Below are 9,027 nucleotides of genomic sequence, written 5' to 3' on the forward strand. Positions count from 1 at the left end.
AAAAGAACCAGTAACTTCATTTTTTCCCTACTGAAAGGTGAGGCCAGTAGCAATACCTCATTGACAAGTCTTGTAGGTGAAAGTGGCAATGTCCATAAAGAGAAACAGTTGAGTTCTAGATGTGTATACTCACCTTTTTCAATGGAAGACGATGTGGCAGGTAGAGATGGCTTAGACTGAGTCCCTGGGCGCACTGCTCCCGAGCTCACACCTCTCATCCCAGGAATTCCTCAATGCTACAGAACGTCAGAATTACCGTCTATTGATGGTGAGCGTGTCCCCAAGGACCAAAACTCATGAATGGTTCCTCTTTGCCTTCTGGAGGGCAACATTGGCCTTGGGAAGCAACCATCCCCCATTCACTTAGTATCTCAGCAATAATTTGGTTGAATAAAGATTAGTGGAATGCCTACAATGTTGTAGGCACTGCCTATGGGGTCCCCCTGTGCTCCTCAGGGCCATTTCCCTCTCCAGGTACTGGAAAACTTATCGCAAGTGCTATCTTTTCATGCAGTTATTTTAAAAATCTGTGCTGTTCTCCTAGACAAAGCTGGCATCTGGCTGAGCATGCCATAACTTTCTCTCTGAAGTACTTTAAGTTTGATGGAAGAGATCCTATGAACAGTAGGAGGAAAAGCCAATGTTTAATTAGATGAAAGACACTCTGATCCTGTTCCTGATCCGTGTCCTCCAAAGTCAGCTGAAGGGAGGCTGATCATATGGTTTGTCCCTCCTAAACTTGTGTGTCCCTTTGTTTACTCCAACCCTAATCTCCCTGCTTTGCTTGTTGGCACAGAGCTGGTGGAGATGGAGCTGCATTTTTGCCCATAAGACAGCTTAATACTATCTGCCCAACCTGCCCGTGTCTGTCCCCTCAGTGGTCCCCACAACTGCTGTCCACCCCAGCTCCCTGCAAGCAGGAGTCCTGAGAATATCATCGCACAGCATATCATCATAAACCTCGTAAACCTCTAAGTCTGGTCAGCCATAAACCTCTCTTTAATCAACTCAGATGTGTCTGCCCAGTTAAGACCAGAGCTCAAGACTCTGGAGAGCTCTCTCTGGTTAGATCCCAGATCAGAATGGATCACTGTACTGTCACAATTTTTCTCACATGTGGCATTTCTAACACGTAGCACAGAGTACATTCTGCCCTGCGTTAGAGTCCCTCCTATTCATGTTTTTCTTACCTAATAAGCTGTAAGCTTCTTGATGTCTGGGTCCACATGCCTAGCACCGTGTAGGCATTCTGTGATGAATTAGCATGAAAAATGCTATTCTGCTCCCACAAAACCTTTAGGAGAGTAGGCCTACATAAGGCTCTATCAAACCTAGGATAGAGCCTTATGTAAACACAAATTTGCTGGATGTCAGTAGTGAAACAGACTGCGTTAAAGTCAGGGACCTCCACTCAGAGAGGCAGAAGCCTCTTCATGCTCACTGTTTTAGGAACTATGGTATAGATGCTGCTGTTCCCTCGAGATTGAAGGGGGGAAGTCTTCTTGACCTGAATTCAGTTTACTTTGGTGCCAGATGGTTATCGGACTACTCAAAAATCTTCTGCTCCTATTCAGATGTAGTTCAGATACTAGGAGCATCTGAATCTGTAAATTGTAGGCAAAAATTCTCCCCCAGTCCTATTCCTCAAGAAGGGTTCAAGAGCATAGATAAACTCTATAGCTTAAATATGTAACTAGTAGAATTACACAAGAGAGAAGGAGCACATATCCTAACGATATATCGCTTTAACACATCCCACAACTGAAAGGCTTTGAATCCACTGCCGTTGCAGGAGTTGAATTTTCAAGATTTGAGGATTCAGCACCATGGTCAGAGCCAAAGAGAGGGTGAATTTGGGCTTCCAGGAAGTCCTCTGTGCAGGAGAAAAACAAAGGGAATCTTTACTTGAAGAATTCTCCTTTTAAACAGTAGTGTGATAGCACTACACACATTTTCGAATGGCCAAAATCCAGAACACTGACAACCCCAGATGCTGGTAAGAATATGGAGCAAACAGGAATTTTCTTTCATTGCAGGTAGGAATGCAAAGTGGTATATATGGCCACTTTGGAAGACCGTTTTGTGGTTTCTTGCAAAATTAAACCTACTATTACCATACATCTAGCAGTTGTTCTCCTTTGCATTTACCCAAAGGAGCTGAAAAGTTACGTCTGCTCAGAAACCTGCCCTTGGCTGTTTTTAGCCCCATTGTTCACAATCGACCAAACTTGGAGGCAACCAAGATGTCCTTCAGCAGGTGAATGAATCAACTGTGGTATATCCAGACGAGGGAATGTTATTCAGCCCTAACCAAAAAAAAAAAAAAAAAAAAAAAGGTTACGGATAGATGAAAAGACATGGAGGAGATTTGAATGCATATTATCAAGTGAAAGAAGCCAATCTGAAAAGGCTGTATATGACATTCTGGAAAAGACAAAACTATGGTGGCAGTGAAAAGATCGGCGGTTGCCAAGGGTTAGGGATAAACACACCATTCTGGTGGGGGATACTGATAACAGGAGAGGCTATGCATGTGGGAGTTATGGGAGATCTCTGAACTTTCTTCTCAATTTTGCAGTAAATGTAAAACTTCTCTAAAAAAAAAATCTTTAAGAAAAAATATTCTCCTTCTCCCACTCAAGTGAGCTTTCAGACCAGTGTTCAGGTCAGCCACAGAAAAGACTGTAGGAACCCCAGCTCCATGCCATAATACACCCACCTCTATCTCCAGGTGTCACCTGGACCACACCCAGATCCACAGCCATAGGGCTCACTCTGAACGTATCCCATCAAGTGTCTTTTGACTTTGGATGTAGGTTCTTTCCCCATGTGGGTTTTTGATGTCTGCTAATCTGTGACATGAGAAGAGTCCTCTATCTCTGAGCTGTGTTAGTCCAAGTGTCTGAGACCTCCTCCAAGACGAGGTTGGAGGCTGTCCCCCAGGACTCTGGAGGAAGAGCTCCTGGTCCTAGAATCCTCTCTGGGCTTCCTCTGTAATGGCCCCGCTAAGGCAAAGGCTAAACCCATACAAATGCAGACACACTTAGCATGCAGATGGCTCTGGAAGGATGGGGGGGAAGATTGCTGGCATCTACTGAGCATCCCCCCTGCAGCACATGTACAATGGAAACTGCCTTCGTCCATCCTCACAGCAGTCCAATGTGGTCGCTCTCTAGCTCCCTTACACAAGAACATGTGCACCGACAGGGATGCGATGCCAGGCCGTGGGGAAGGAAACCATTCTTGTTCCTAAAGAGGCATATGAGTTAAGCTTGACACACACATTGTGTCATCTGAGGTCAGAGAGCACTCCATCCAAGTGTTGTTGGTTTTTTTTGTCCATGTTTCAAAAATTCCAGAATCCAGCAAGCATGGAACTAAATCCTTCCACTGGAAAGATAAGCTATTCAAGGAGACACTTAGAGATGATGAAGTGCTTCTCTGATCTATACTAGAATAGATAGAATTGAAGAATGGGGAATGGATAAAACAAACTGCAATAAATGAATATTAAAAGTGACTCAAAGCCACATGTGTACACCTATGCTCTTTCTGTGCTAACAGTGCTGGAGCGCAGGTGCAGCCCCAGTTGCAGGGTGTTCCTGGGCAGTAGCTCAGGGAGGACACTGCACAGGCCAGGTTTTCTTCACAGGACTTGCTTGTTAATTACTGACTTAACGAGAGTCCTGATGCTTTCCTCCAGAGCTGCTTTGAATTCTTTTTATTCTTCTTGCAAGTTCCAAAACCAGATGCTGCTTTTATAGAAAAGTCTAATTGCTGTGGAATCTAATGTATGTTCTCCTTTCATGTCCAGATAGCCTCCTTCCTGTTTCAAGTGCAGCTTCTCCATGACTCAGCTCTCGGTTATGGTCTATAAAGGCACCACACCCTTTCTGGCCCAGCCCGCACGTATTGCTAAGCGTTTTCAACTTGGAAAGGAGCACTTATGAGTTACGTTAATAATATGAGACACTAAAGAAGACTTGTCTTACAAACACAAAACAATCAATGACAAGGTAGATTTTCTTAAGCCCATGTGCTTGCCTCCCACAACCCCACAGCCTATACCTATAAAGTTTTCAGCACGTTTATGGCAGGAGACATACCTGGAAAATTCATCATAAGATAGCATGTGCCTAGTTAAATATTCATCAGCTCTAACATTTTACATTCTTTTTCAATTAGTAAAAAGGGGCAATGAGAAGTGAAACCCAGATACTTGGTGGTGCAGAATGAACAAAATAGTGACCAACAAAGCAATGAAAAGTAGACACTCTGTACTCTGTGTTCTTTAGAGTAGTCAAAATTTCTGAATAAATTTGGGGTGCCTGTGTGGCTCAGTTGGTTAAGCGTCAGACTCTTGGTTTCAGCTCAGGTCGTGATATCAGGGTTTTGAAATCCAACCCTGCATGGGGCTTGTGCTCAGCTCAGGGTCTGCTTGAGATTTTTTCTCTCCCTCTTGCTCTGCTCCCCCTGCTGACTCGTGTACACATTCTGTCTTCAATCTTTGAAAAGAATTGTAAGTAAGTTCCCAGCATTCACCTACTCTGAGACTACTAGGAATCAATGTACATAAAATCCACATTTCTAATAACCCTTGTGGTAGGCATCTCCTTTCTCCTTTCCCAGCCTAACAGAATACCAATTTTGTTTGAAGGATAAGAGAGAATATTTCCCATTAAGACTACTCACCCAGGGGCGCCTGGGTGGCTCAGTGGGTTAAAGACTACTCACCCAGCACAGGGCTGGCCTGTGACAAGAACCTGATCTGAGCCCTGCTTTTGCTTCCTGCCTTGAATACTGATAGGAATCCTGTCGCCACAGCAGCTATTTTGTAACCATGAGGTTAGAAGCATGAGCAAATAGGCGTATGGGCAAAGGATGGCAGAGAAATCTGGTGGAAGCTTAGGTCCAGAATGGCACCACTGCCTCCTTGACCAGCCCTGGACCTCTTACCACTTGAAATAAATGTCTTCCACACTTTTAATATGGTTCTTTGTTGCTCAAAGCCAAATGCAATAGCAACAATACAACTTTGCATACATCTTAGCTTCTGTTTCTAAATTTAAAATCTGTCATTTAAATTATGTTGATAAAAATAGTGTTGATGAGAGTGTGAAGAATTATCCATTGTTGGCAAGAATATAAAAATGTTGTGGCTATAAAAAAAAAAACTTGACTGTTCTTCAAATATTCAAATATTTACACACAGAATTACATATGACCTGGCAATGTCATGCCTAGGTACATACCCAAGGGAATTGAGAACATACATTCAAAAACTTGTACACAAATGTTTGTAGTGGCATTATTCATAATAGTAAAGAGATGGAAACCACCCAAATGTCCATCAGCTGGGGTGTGGATAAATAAAAGATGGTTCATGCCCAGTAGGATGACTAGAATCAAAAGACAGATAATAGGGTGCCTGGGTGGCTCAGTGGTTTAAAGCCTTTGCCTTCAGCTCAGGTCATGATCCCGGGGTCCTGGGGTCAAGCCCCACATCAGGCTCTCTGCTTAGCGGGGAGCCTGCTTCCTCTTCTCTCACTCTGCCTGCCTCTCTGCCTACTTGTGATCTGTCAGATAAATAAATAAAATCTTAAAAAAAAAAAAAAAAGACAGATAATAATAGGATGTCTGGGTGGCTCAGTTGGTTAAGTGTCTGCAATTGGCTCATGTCATGATCTCAGGGCCCTGGGATCAAGCCCCGTGTTAGGCTCCCTGCTCAAGAGAGAATCTGTTTCTCCCTCTCTCTCTGTGCACATGCACTCTCTCAAATAAATAAAAATACTTTTTAAAAAGTAAGTGTTGATTGGGGCACTTGCGTGGCTCAGTTGTTAATCATCTGCCTTCAGCTCAGGTCATGATCCCAGGGTCCTGGGATGGAACCCCTGGTTGGGCTTCCTGCTCAGCGGGAGATCTGCTTCTCCCTCTGTCACTCCCACTACTTGTGTTCCCTATCTCGCTGTCTCCCTCTCTGTCAAATAAATAAAATATTTTTTAAAAAAGATAAGTGTTGGTGAGGATGTGTAGAAATTGAAACCCTGGTACATTGCTGGTGAGAAGTTAAGTGGTTGCCGCCATGCTGGAAAACAGTTCAGCAGTTCCTCCAAAAGCTAAACACAGAATGACCATATGACCCAGAAATTCCACTCCCCCATATGTACTGAAGAGAAATGAGAACACATAGCCTCAAAAAAAAAAAAAAAAAAAAAAGTACACAAGCACTCGTAGCAACATTATTCTTATAGCCAAAAAGTGGAAATAACCCAAACATTTACCAACTGATGAATGAACAAAATGTGTTATATCCATACAATGGAATATTATCTGGCCATAAAAAATGAAGTACTGATAAGTGCTACAATGTGGATGAACCTAGAAAACATTATATAAAGCAAAAGAAGTCAAACAGCCCTATGTTGTATGATTACATTGATATGAAATGTCCAGAATAGGCCAATCCACAGAGCCAGAAAGCAGATTAGTGATTGCTAGGGACTGGGAGAAGGGGGCATGGCGAGTGACTACCTAAAAGGTACATGGTTTCCTGTTCTGGAATTGGTACTGTTGGCATGAATGCATTGTGGCTCTACTAAAAGCCACTGAATTGTTCAACAGAAGATGGTGAATTTTGATATGGATTTCAGATACACTTGCATTGTTGAGAAAAAAAAATGTGTCTTAGAGTTGATGAAACGTGACATTTGATTACATGGAAATGTGAAGCTTCTATACTAATAGCATTGTATCAATTAGGCAATGCCTCTGCTGCATTTTTCAGAAAAACCCATGATAATAGTAACTGAAACAGGTTAGAAGCTTTTTTTATTTCACACAGATGAATTCCTAATGTGAACAGGCCAGGACCCATGAACTATCTCTATGGTTTGTTTATGGACACCGATTTCTGTATGTCCTGTATTCAGTATTTGGCTTATGTCTTCAGTTACCTTATGGTCAAAGATGGCTGCTGAAGTGCCAGCCATCATTTCACATTTCAGGTGTGCAGCAGAAAGAGGGGGAAGGACAAAATATTTTCCTCCCAGCTAAATCAGCTTTCTTTGAGTAGAATAAAGATATCGTTAAATAAATGCTCAGATATCTATAAAATGGGGAAAGCTGTATGAGGCAAGACCACTGTCTTGTTTATCAATGCATCCCCAGAGACTTGCACTAGACACAGGACATTAAAGGCACTAAAAAAAAAAAAAAAAAAGTATGAAGTGAATAGATACACACAAAGAAATAGATAAATGCAACCTAACAATGGTTTAAATATGTTCAGGCCGATAGCACCCTGGAAAACATGTTGAACAAACCCCTTGTACTGTCTGTAAGAAGCAAGGCAAGTACCAACCCCACAAGGTGACATGGTACAGAAATGCCAGTATGCTGTCTGTGTCCAGGGAAAGCAGCATTAGTACAGGAAGCAGAGCGGCTATGGTGAGAAGCCTAAGCTGATTTCCCAGAAAAAGCTAAAACTACAAAAAAAGTAGTGCCAGGGCTTGAAGGTGAGGCCAGTTGCAGATCTAAGTGAACACTTAACTATTAAGAGGCAAATATTTTGGGGGCTCCTGGGTGGCTTAGTGGGTAAAGCCTCTGCCTGCGGCTCAGGTTATAAACTCAGGGTCCTGGGATCGAGCCCCGGACTGGGCTCTCTGCTTGGTAGGGAGCCTGCTTCCTCCTCTGTCTCTGCCTGCTGCTCTGCCTGCTTGTGATCTCTCTCTCTCTTTTTTGTCAAATCAATCAATCAATCGTGAAAAAGAAAAGAGACAAATGTTTTGAATCAGGAAGATGAAGGGCCAAGTGATCTAGTTCTAAACTTCATATTCTGTTTTCTTATGAAAATAAAATCTTTAAGATGTTATTTATTAGAATATGGGAGTGGAGAGGTGCAGAGGGAGAGGGACAAGCAGACTCTGTGCTGAGCCTCGAGCCTGACTCAGGGCTTGATCTCACAACCCCAAGATCATGACCTGAGCAGAAACCAAGAGGCTGACACTCAACTGATTGAGCCACCCAGATACCCTGAAGACAATAAAATCTTCAAAAAAAATCTTCACTTCAAAAATATTTTCAGGGTGCCTGGCTGGCTCAGTTGGTAGAGCATGCAACTCTTGATCTCAGGGTTGTGAGTTCGAGTCCCATGTTGCATGGAGAGGTTACTTAAAATCTTTAAAAATATGTTTTTTTCCAAAAATAAGAAATAAGGAAATGTTCATTATAATATAATATGTGGAAGCACATTAACTATATTTAGCATAATCCTAATTTTATTGAAAACCTATGTATGCTCAGAAAAAAAGATTAGAAATAAATGATTTTCTAAATATATGATGAAATTGCTCTGATTTTAAAGTATTTCTTCATTCTTTTACACACTTCCCAAATTTCTGCAAAGAGCCAGATTATTTTTCTAGTTAGAAAAAAAAATAAAAACTAGAAGACCACTTCAGTCTTAGTATTAAAACCAGGTAATGAGCTTATCAACTTAGGAGAGTAACCAACAACATTTGCTGTGCAGAGCCCAACAATCCTTCTTTAGAGCTTCCTTTGTCCTTCAGTTTGTTTTACAATTTGGGGGAAAGGGGCGGTTGACATTTGTAAATAACGACCTTGTGGAATCATTACTACCCTATATTTAGAGGTGACAAATTAATTCCCTATCCTATATCTCAGTTTCTTTAACCTAATAGTAGGGCATATAAACACTTTTTTTTTCTTTAGTTAACATACAAAGTTATATATATTAGTCTCAGGTGTACAATAGAGTGATTCAACAGTCCCATTCATTACTCCTTACTCGTCAAGGTAAGTGTCGTCTTCATGCTCTTCTCCTGTTTCACCCATCCTCCCCTCCTCCCCCCACTTCTCCTTCGGCTAACATCTGTTTTCTATGGTTGATGAGGTTCAGTCAGTTGAGCGTCCGACTCCTGATTTTGGCTCAGGTCATGATCTCAGGGTCATGAGATCAGGCTCCACAGTGGGGAGCCTGCTTGAGATTCTCTTTCTCCTTTCCTTCTG

Source organism: Mustela nivalis (genome assembly GCF_964662115.1).
Source record: "Mustela nivalis genome assembly, chromosome: 12".
NCBI lineage: Eukaryota > Metazoa > Chordata > Mammalia > Carnivora > Mustelidae > Mustela > Mustela nivalis.